Source organism: Schistocerca americana, chromosome 2, assembly GCF_021461395.2.
Source record: "Schistocerca americana isolate TAMUIC-IGC-003095 chromosome 2, iqSchAmer2.1, whole genome shotgun sequence".
NCBI lineage: Eukaryota > Metazoa > Arthropoda > Insecta > Orthoptera > Acrididae > Schistocerca > Schistocerca americana.
The window spans coordinates 644,218,931-644,228,808 of record NC_060120.1 but is presented as its reverse complement, the minus strand read 5'-3'; the positions used below and the strand labels follow the sequence as shown (position 1 = coordinate 644,228,808).

Here is a 9,878-nt window from a genome sequence, read left to right as displayed (position 1 = left end):
TGGTTATTCTAACGCAGGACATCCAAATTGCTCAGAAACAAATAGAAATTCTTAAAGAAACAGCAGAAAGAGTAGGTCTCCAAATCTCATTTGAAAAAACACAGTATATGACTAGCAACAAACTGGCACCCAAACTTTTGGAAACTAAGTATGGAAAAGTCAAAAGAGTTTCGCAATTCAAATATTTAGGTGAAACAATCTCAGAGACTGGTCTAGAAAAAATTGGAAATGAAATTCGTTGTCAAAAGATGGAGACAGCTTTTAGACTTACAAAAGACATCTACAACAAAAAATGTCTCTCGAGGTACTCTAAATTGAGACATTACAACATGGTCATAAAACCAGAGTGCCTTTATGGGGCTGAAACGCTAATTTTAAACAGAAAAAAGGACATTCAAGAAATCCAAAAAAGAGAAAGAAAAGTAATCAGAAAAATTCTAGGTCCAAAATATACTGAAGAAGGAACATACAGGCTAAGAGCAAATAGTGAAATTCAACAATACACCAGCATATATTCGGATATGAAAAAACGCAGATTAAAATTTTATGGGCATATTAAAAGAATGGATGCTACCAGACTAACTAAACAAGTAGTGGAATTCTACGAAAATCGAAGTAAAGCTAAATTTGAGACAATAAAATGGATTGCTGCTATAAAAGAGGACATGAAAGAGGCAGATATAAAACAAGATGAAATTCAAGACAGAAAATTATTTGGGCAAAAAATTCATGACTGGGTAGTTGGTCAAGCTGAAAAACCAAAGAAAACTGGAACCACATGGTCTGATGAAAGGAAAAGAGCTCATTCCGAGAGAATGAAAACAATTTGGGCAGAGAGAAAGTCTAAAAGAAAATAACTGAATGCCCCGTGATTGTACTTCGCGTGGTCCAGTAGGGCCGAAACGTGAATAATATCACAGGGATTAGTTAAAGATTCTTAAACGCAGCTTATCGCTGCTTTATCGATATGCGGCTGTTATATATGCCCCCTCGAATGGCGGTGACAATATACAGGATGAGGCACGTAAGATGTAAGATATATATATATATATATATATATATATATATATTACGATTTTTAAAGTAGTCTTTCTTTGAAAAAGGTCTTTGCACTTTTAAAACATTGACGTTTGTAGAATTTAACAGTATCTTATTCTCCTGTATTTCCCTATTTCATCAGTGACCGAAACGATGGTTCGTCGTGACGTATGTGTTGCACTCCGCACCTGCTGGCCGAAGCAATTGCGAGTCGCGGGCACGGAGTCTCGAGGGTTTCAGCATTACCCTAAATTTTCCGGAGGTCCACTTATTTGCCAGGAGGTAGGCTGTGGGCAGTATTGTTTTTGCTAAGACAGATTTCGTTTCTCTATCGTCGTTTTCTATTAGTATTCACTCCGTCTTCAGGCCACGAGTGGCCTACCGGGACCATCAGACTGCCGTGTCATCCTCAGTGGAAGATGCGGATAGGATGGGCGTGGGGTCAGCACACCGCTCTCCCGGTCGTTATGATGGTATTCTTGACCGAAGCCGCTACTATTCGGTCGAGTAGTTCCTCAATTGACATCACGAGGCTGAGTGCACCCCGAAAAATGGCAACAGCGTATGGCGGCCTGGATGGTCATCCATCCAAGTGCTGACCACGTCCAACAGCGCTTAACTTCGGTGATCTCACGGGAACCGGTGTATCCACTGCGGCAAGGCCGTTGCCGTTTTCTATTAGTAATGCTAATAAAATACAGTACATATGTCCCTTGGCACATTTTTAAATTATTGTTGCACTACACATTTCTTAATGCCGTGGAGTACGAACTTTACTATCCCACATTTTTAGTGTCCCGGGAATCACGCTCTTTTGTTGTGTCCGTATTCATTACTTTGAGTGATTATTTGAAATACCGCCGCACAAGCCAGAGCAGCGTCGACAATTGAAGAGCGTTGCTGCGGCAATTGTTGCTGCGCGTGGCAGTTACACACAGCCAGTAAGCCTGCAGGCTTGGTGATTACGTGCTCGCCTATTTCGTGAATGCTGGCACTTTCTGTGGGCGCAGTCGGGTTTATCCGTATTTGTGCGTATGTATGGATGTTTTAACCTTTCGGTTTAGCTCACATCCTCGCAACACACCGGACTGCCGACCCACAGCGTCACTGGTTCGTGCTTCGGTAAGTGAAATTCAACGTCGTTTCATTGTGGCTACATTGGCACTGTAGGTTGGTGAACATTATTCAACACAACACTTAGTATAAAGTTCGCGTTTGATTCACTGCTGCACTCTTCGTTTAATATTCATGTTCACATTTCACACATTGCACTTTCAAGAGTCTATATTTGGTACACACGTTTCCCGTCTAGGAAGTCCGACATGCAGTTTTAAAACTATACGAATTGTATTTTTCACTCTTTATGATAGGAGTTACATCCCTCTGGGACTCACCGGTTTAAGTTTACGGCTTTCACTAATCTTATTCCTTTTTATAAATACATATTTATATACATTGGTTTTTAAATATTACTTATACATTTCGCTTACATGTCAGCTTTCCACACAGTGAGTGGGACTTCTCGAGCATAGCTTATCATTTTGTTTCTATAAGGTTACAGGTCATTCGCGCGTTCCAGCACATAACGTTAAGACAATAAACTTTGTGTTGTTTGGATACACAACTGTGCCAAGTGCACAATCTTCGTTTTAGCATTTGAGAAAACGTGAGCACAGAGAGCATGTTTATGCCTCAGGAGTACACATAGGTTTCGTATTCCAAATTTATGCCCATCAGTAAGTCATTAATAATTATTCAAAGTTAACTAACGGACCAAACATCGTCTCACCCTGAACTAATTTTAAAATTGTGTTCATATATACAAATTACACGAAATTTTCCACACATGTGCGGGCAAAGTATTTGCTTCAAGTGAAAAATTCTAGTTTCTGTGCTAGTCATTCCATCAGGTTATACTTATTAAAAGTTTTCGAAGTGATCTACTTTGCGTGGGTGCTGCACTTACATTCTAAAATTACGTAAAATCATAGTTTCATATTACATAGAAAACCTCGTCACGTAATTCTAAATTACAGTTCCAGTCTAGTCTTAGGCCAGACATATTAGCATTTCTTTAAGGTACCAGGTTTATCTAATGACAGAGCAACATTTTAGCATTATAGATCAGTTTTGTTTGAAGAAACACATAAATAAATTCATGACATTTTGCGTGTAAAATATGCTTATAAATAACATCATTCAGCCTTAGGCAAACATTAAAGAAAGAAATCACCTTATCATGAATACTTTGACTTTTCATAATGAAATTTTGATCTGTAGGGTTCCGATAGCGCGACGTTGTTCACACACAAGTATACTTGACATTTAACTTTTCATTTTACTTAGACTTCGTGTTAGATCGCCGTGACAGTAACATCCTTTGATCTTTAACAACTGAGATGATGCCAAAAGATAACTTCCACGGGTGTGTTATGTTTACTGTCCTGTATGGACATGTGTGCAATAGCTGCCATTTACAGTTTTCCTGACGTAGAACTGAAGAAGAATATGGATGAGTGCATAGAAGTACTAGAGGTTGGGTTGTTTGGGAAAGGAGACCAGACAGCGAGGTCATCGGTCTCATCGGATAAGGGAAGGACGGGGAAGGAAGTCGGTCTTTCAAAGGGACCATCCCGGCATTTGCCTGGAGCGATTTAGGGAAATCACGGAAAACCTAAATCAAGATGGCTGGACCCGGGATCCGTCGTCCTTCCGAATGCTAGTCCAGTGTGCTAGCCACTGCGCCACCTCGCTCGGTGGTGAAGTACTAGATCTTCCACAGAGTATTGCCGGGTCTTACCTTTTATTTTGTGATATGCCCATTTCCAAAGCGTTGTGTCTCTTACCTTTTCTTGAAGCGACGATTCTGCTTTCGACAGTTGAGGCAAGGGATACAGCCACTGATTCTTCTATCTTCTGTTAAACATTACCTCACGAGGTGTATATGGTGTATTGCGTATGAGTAAATTGTTTATTATTTTTTTCAAAAGCCTCAACGTAGTCTATCAGTTTAGAATGACGTGAATTAGCATAAGTACATATAAATCTATTAAAATCTCGTAGAATGCCCCCCGGAATTATTTTGTGTATGGAATTTGTTTAATGCCTTGTTCCTTCAGAAAATCTCTCCACTTTTTACACTGATATTTGTAGCGTTTCTGTAAGATTTTTGTCCGTAGCTCGTGGTCGTGCGTAGCGTTCTCGCTTCTCGCGCCCGGGTTCCCGGGTTCGATTCCCCGGGGTTAGGGATTTTCTCTGCCTCGTGATGACTGGATGCTGTGTGATGTCCTTAGGTTAGTTAGGTTTAAGTAGTTCTAAGTTCTAGGGGACTGATGACTATAGATGTTGAGTCCCATAGTGCTCAGAGCCATTTTTTCTGGTAAGATTTTTGTCAAAGAATCTTCGTGGTATAGCAAATGCTGTTGCTGACTTTAATGCATGTAACTTATTTGTGAACACATCATACCACTCCACAGTGTATTTTGTACGGCCACTTCCAGCTGGGACTGGAGCCACGATATCGGCATAGACTAATCCTATGGCTTTGGTTGGTATGATTGGATGGATTCAATGTCATTACACTTGCTTGCTGGCCTAGCTTTCTGACAAATAAAACAAGTTTGTAATTGAATGTGTATGTAACTACGCAAGTTTTGAAAGTAACATTTCCTTTATTAGGCATTTATCTGTTCTTAGTGACTCCACAAATAATGAGTGTTCCATACTAAAGTGTGCTTACAAGAATCAGGAATATGCACACAGCAGTTGTTTTGATTACCGTTTCTTGAATAACATAATACACCATCCTGAATTTTATAGTGTGGTTTTACCTTTTCAGAGGTGTTCTGAATAAGATGTGTTTTTACAGCGTACCATCTGTCATCGTATAGTACTGCCATGCTTTTCCGCATGTCTAAATAATTCTGACGGTAGTGTGTGTCTTTCATTAACAAAATTCTGTGGTCTGTAATCTGTTCTGAAGTGTCATTTAAATCTGTGAGAACTTGGGGTAAGCTAGCGAGTGCATCCGTTATGATATTATCCTTTCCTGGTACGTGTACATTTCCAAATGAGGCTTTTGAAATGTAACAGTCAACCTAGTAATTCTCGCATGTAGTAATTTGTATTTCAGTAGAAAACCTAGAGCCTGGTGGACACAGTACCACGTTATTGTTTGCCCAAGATGAACTTTTTGAAGGCCCGTTGAACAGCCAAGGCAGTGATCGAATATGAATCTTCACACTCTGAAAGTGATCTACTAGCAAAACTTATTATGTTGAACTGTTGTTTCAAGTCTATTGTGTTTACTTGGCACAGACAAGCTGCAAGACCATGTAACGAAAATCTAAATTCGTATTTGGATAGCATAAGATATCTGAATACACTTAGGGATGCCTTATAGCCTGAAAATCAGTTTTACAGTCGTCCATTCAATACCGCATGGGATTCTTTTTCAAGAGTGTCAAAAGTGACGGACCTTTTAGTAGCTGTTTAGGAACTAAACGAAGAAAAAATGAAGTTAATCCCAAAAACGCTTTTAATCGCCGTTTCGTTGTAGGATGGGAAAAGTTTCTCATAGCATCTAACTTATTGGGATCAGTTTTAATGCCTGCTGGCGAAATAATATTCCCTAAAAATTTTATTTCTTCTCTGCCAAATTTAGATTTTTGTGAGTTAGCTGTAACACCGGTTTTGAGAAATCTCTGTAAAATTCTGTCAAGTAGTTAAAAGGTGTTCTGACCATGTTTCAGTAGCAATGAGAATGTCTTCAACACGTACAGTTACTTTATCTAAAAGATAAGGACCAAGAAAGGTGTCAAGTACTGCAACCATCCATATAATCATTTTCCTAATTTCATGATCAACAACCTCTCGCTTGGTCCACGGAATGGGATATGATTTCCTACAGTATTATTCATGTGGCTTGACATTCATTTTATAGATATACGTATTAATTATGCTTGGTTTTTCGTCAAACATTTTTAAATGTTTAATCAGCACAGCCCTCAATTCTTGTTGTGTTTCACTTAAATATGTGGATTCTGTGGCCTTGGTATTAATGTGTTCTCTATTGTTTACAAGACTCATTCTCAGTCGTAGCATATTCACACAGCGCATTTTTGTGTCTGAGAAACAGTACCTTTAAACCTGGACACAACTTACCTTGTCTTTCAGCCATCAACTTTTATTTGTTTACCAAGTAATTTTCGCTTGGAAGAGTCTATCAATGCGATCTTTTCTCTAAACAGTTCAGTGCCGAGGAGACATTCCACAGTGAGACCGCTTATTACTAATAACGGGCACGTAATTTCCTATTATTATGTCCACCTGTATCTGCCGTTTAACTAATATAGCTTTTGCACCAGTAGCATCTGAGACTTTGTAGCCTTGTACTGGCAGTATAGGGATTTTTGCGGCTTCCCGTATTCTTTTGTATGATCTTGCTGTGCCTGTGTCTAGAGCTACAGTGGTAGGTATTTTGCCTACAATTCCTTTTATTTTGGCCTGTACTGCCATTTGTACCTTACGTTGACACGTGAGTTCGTCCTTGTTGTCAATATTTATTTATTTATTTCTTATTTATTGCCAAATTATAGACGTGTTACCTGATGTTTAAAACAGGTCGTACATCTTACAATTTTCGTTTTTCATCTTATTACAGTTTTCTTTTCCTTTGTTTTATCTACAGAGTATACAAAGAATGATACTTTTCAAAATAACAATAATTTAAGGTTGAAATATAAATACATTTTTTTAAAGAAGAATATAAAAAGATAATAGATAGAGGAGAGATTTGTTAGTACCATCACCGAATGTGACTGACGGCGAATACCTCGGAATGGTTTCTTCGAGCCGTTGACCGCCAGTCGCACACGCACACGCACACACACACACACACAAATGGTTATTAATAGAGAAATAATATTGCTTATCCTATTTATTACTAATCCTACGTATTAACTACTTTAGGTGCCCATCCATGTACAGCATTTGGTGATTTCTTGGCTAGATCGCCAGCACCTTATGCTTATTTACTGTCACATCTCAGCTTCCTCCTCCTGTTCCTCCTCATTGTCACAATTTTCGCTGTCACAATTGGTATCGCTGTCCACCCTCTGGAGATTGTTACGTTGCACATAGGCATCTCTGTTATGTCGTGTCCGCATGTACTCTTCATGAGTTGTTTTTGAAATACTGTTTGTCAGTGCGTTTAATTGTGCCCATTGTTCTTCGTCTCTTATTGCTGTGTATATATCAATGTCTGTATCTGTGCAGTCTAAAGGGTAGTGTATGCCTATTGTTCGCGTGTTGCCTGCAGAAAAAGACAGTGTGTTCTGGGGAACCTTCTTCCCCGCATGTGCATGTAGGTGTCTGCCTCAGACTCACGCGGTTTAAGTGCGTGGGATAAGGTCCGTGTCCGGTTAAGAAATGTACCATACCGTGGCTGGGATCGATATGTCTCATTCTCAACGCTCCCTTATGTCAGGGAGGAAGTCGTGCAGTCTACGCCCCTTATCATTTATATCCCACTCACCTTGCCATGTATCCATCTTTTAAGGTGACGTATCGTCTCTATCGGCACACCGGTTATTGTGTACCTTATTTAGTCTCCCCTCCTTTAACCAGTACCTTGCAGCTCTGTATTTGATCGTGATATCTACGGGGCATATTCCGAGCGCTACACACAGTGCATCCGCTGAGGTGGTACCGAAGGCTTCTCAGCCCTCGTCTGATCAATGCTTCGTTGGTGACCACGTTCAGTCTATGTGCCCACGTACTACCTGCGAAGCTGAGTATTCATTCGAAGAGCGCACAATGGTATGTCCGTATGATTGGTAGAGGTAGTCTGTACTGTTTTGAATTTAGCGTCACCAGTTTGTGATTTTTTCTGCTTTGTCTGTTGTTAGCCTTATGTGTTCGTGGAAATTCAATTTTTCATCTATGTGTACCCCAAAACTGCGCGTAACGTGTGCTCGTTTGATGTTTGTGTCCCCAATTTTAGCCGAAGGATTCCTTTGGAGTGATCCTTTCAGTAAAGTGTATGTTGTTTTGTTTTCGGCCATCCTGAGTTTGTTGTTGTGACACCTCTGAGTAATTGTTTGTAGTATTCCTTGATGTCAATACCATCATTGTACCTAAGTAGATTTGTTTTCACTTTATCTGTGCTCTCAGACCATGTTACGACCGACATTCGAGGGCTTAATGCGGGCGGTTCTCGTTTGTCCATGCAGACTCTACATTGTGTGGTGTCTGCTCATTTGCAACCTCCACTACATTGCGGAATGCCCTTGTACATGCGGTACCCAACTAACATGGTCACTTGGTGTGTCTGGCATATGTCTGCTTTGGGACTATTGTTACTGTTACGCGGACTGTTGTTACTGTCGTTTTGCGGAAAGCTATTCACGTTCTGGTTAGGTCTTTTCCAGTACTATGAGTTCTGGTTGACGTAGTACTGACTGTCGTGCCTTGAAACCCAGTATGGTATCTGTTGTTAAACTTCTTTTTGTTTTTAAAGTTATTCCTCGGTCGTTGATCGGTAGGCTGACCGCCATAGCCTGGTGACTTTGGGTGTTGACGTCACGGACTGTACCCCTGGAGGCCTTGGTGGCGCGCCGTTATTGTTGCCATATCGAGCATATTGTTCACGTTATTTTCATTATACGTGGCTGTCACATCCTCGTGTATCACGTCAACTGTATCGAGGGTGGCCATAAAGCGACTCACGTCGTCTTCGGAAGCGTACACCAAATCTTTACGTATGCTAGCACGTAGCTTCCCTTTAAGATTTCTTATCACGTTTTTGTGAGACACGGTCTCGTCCTAGTATCGCGTTTTGTTCAGATATTTTTGGAAATACCGCCTGGCCTGTTTGGCAGTAAAGGATTCTGGACTGAAAATCTGTTTCCTCGGGCGCTCCTGTATACATATTGACCCGTATTTCTTTAAAAACGCGTTTTCAAATTGCACATATGTTTCGCATGTTTCAGCCGTTTCACTTGCCCATATGCCTCCATCAACCTGTACATATCTTGTCACGAACTGTATCTTTTGATACTCTGTCCAAGTTGGGGAGTAATATACAACGAAAAGATTTAATAAAAACCGGAGGATGTGGAGTTGGTTTCTCTGGATAGTAATTTGGAATTGCCGGTGCTTTATCACTTTCCTCCAGTAATAATGTAGAAAGTATGGGGGGATTGTGCCCGTTTTGTGATATTTGCATGGTGGAGAGACTTCAGTTGTGTCCGCCTCGTTACTAGAATCTAGCGGATATTTCTCGCGATTTGGACTATTGCCAGATGTTTGGCGAATTTTTCGTGACGCATCAGGCATATATTCCCTATTCCCTAGCTTCCAACAGTTCACGCCCTGCGGCGGTCTCTGGCGTCAAGAACCCCGCCACCGACGACTCCCTGGCCGGCTTCGAAGCCAACTTTGTGACCGAGAGGGCGCTCTCCCTCCCGACCGGGAGGATGACCTGTAGATGCTAGTTGTTGAGACGTCCGCGGCGACGCCCCCTCTCCCCGAGGCGGTGTCTGAGACCACTCTGCATGAATGCTTGCCGCTCCCCGACGAGCGCAGCCTTCAACCTGTGCTGCAGATGGTTCCTGCGTCCCTCCGTGATGGGTCATACCCCTACACGCGTAATCCAAATCCCTTCATCCCTCCCGACCGGACTAAGCCCCGTCCTCCTCACGAGCCGTATGATCCCGTCAGACATCACCGGATCCTGCGCTCATGAGTGTCGAGGGAGGACCTCAAACTGATCAATAGCCACGCTGTCTTCACTCCCTCTGACTGGGAACACATTTTTGTGGTCTAAGCCGGGTGTGCGT

General features: G+C 41.4%; 1 pseudogene; it reads right to left on the bottom strand.

Annotated features, from left to right (window-relative positions):
• Nucleotides 1-1,590: 1,590 nt before the first annotated feature.
• On the bottom strand, nucleotides 1,591-1,708 carry LOC124596768 (annotated as a pseudogene).
• Nucleotides 1,709-9,878: the final 8,170 nt, after the last annotated feature.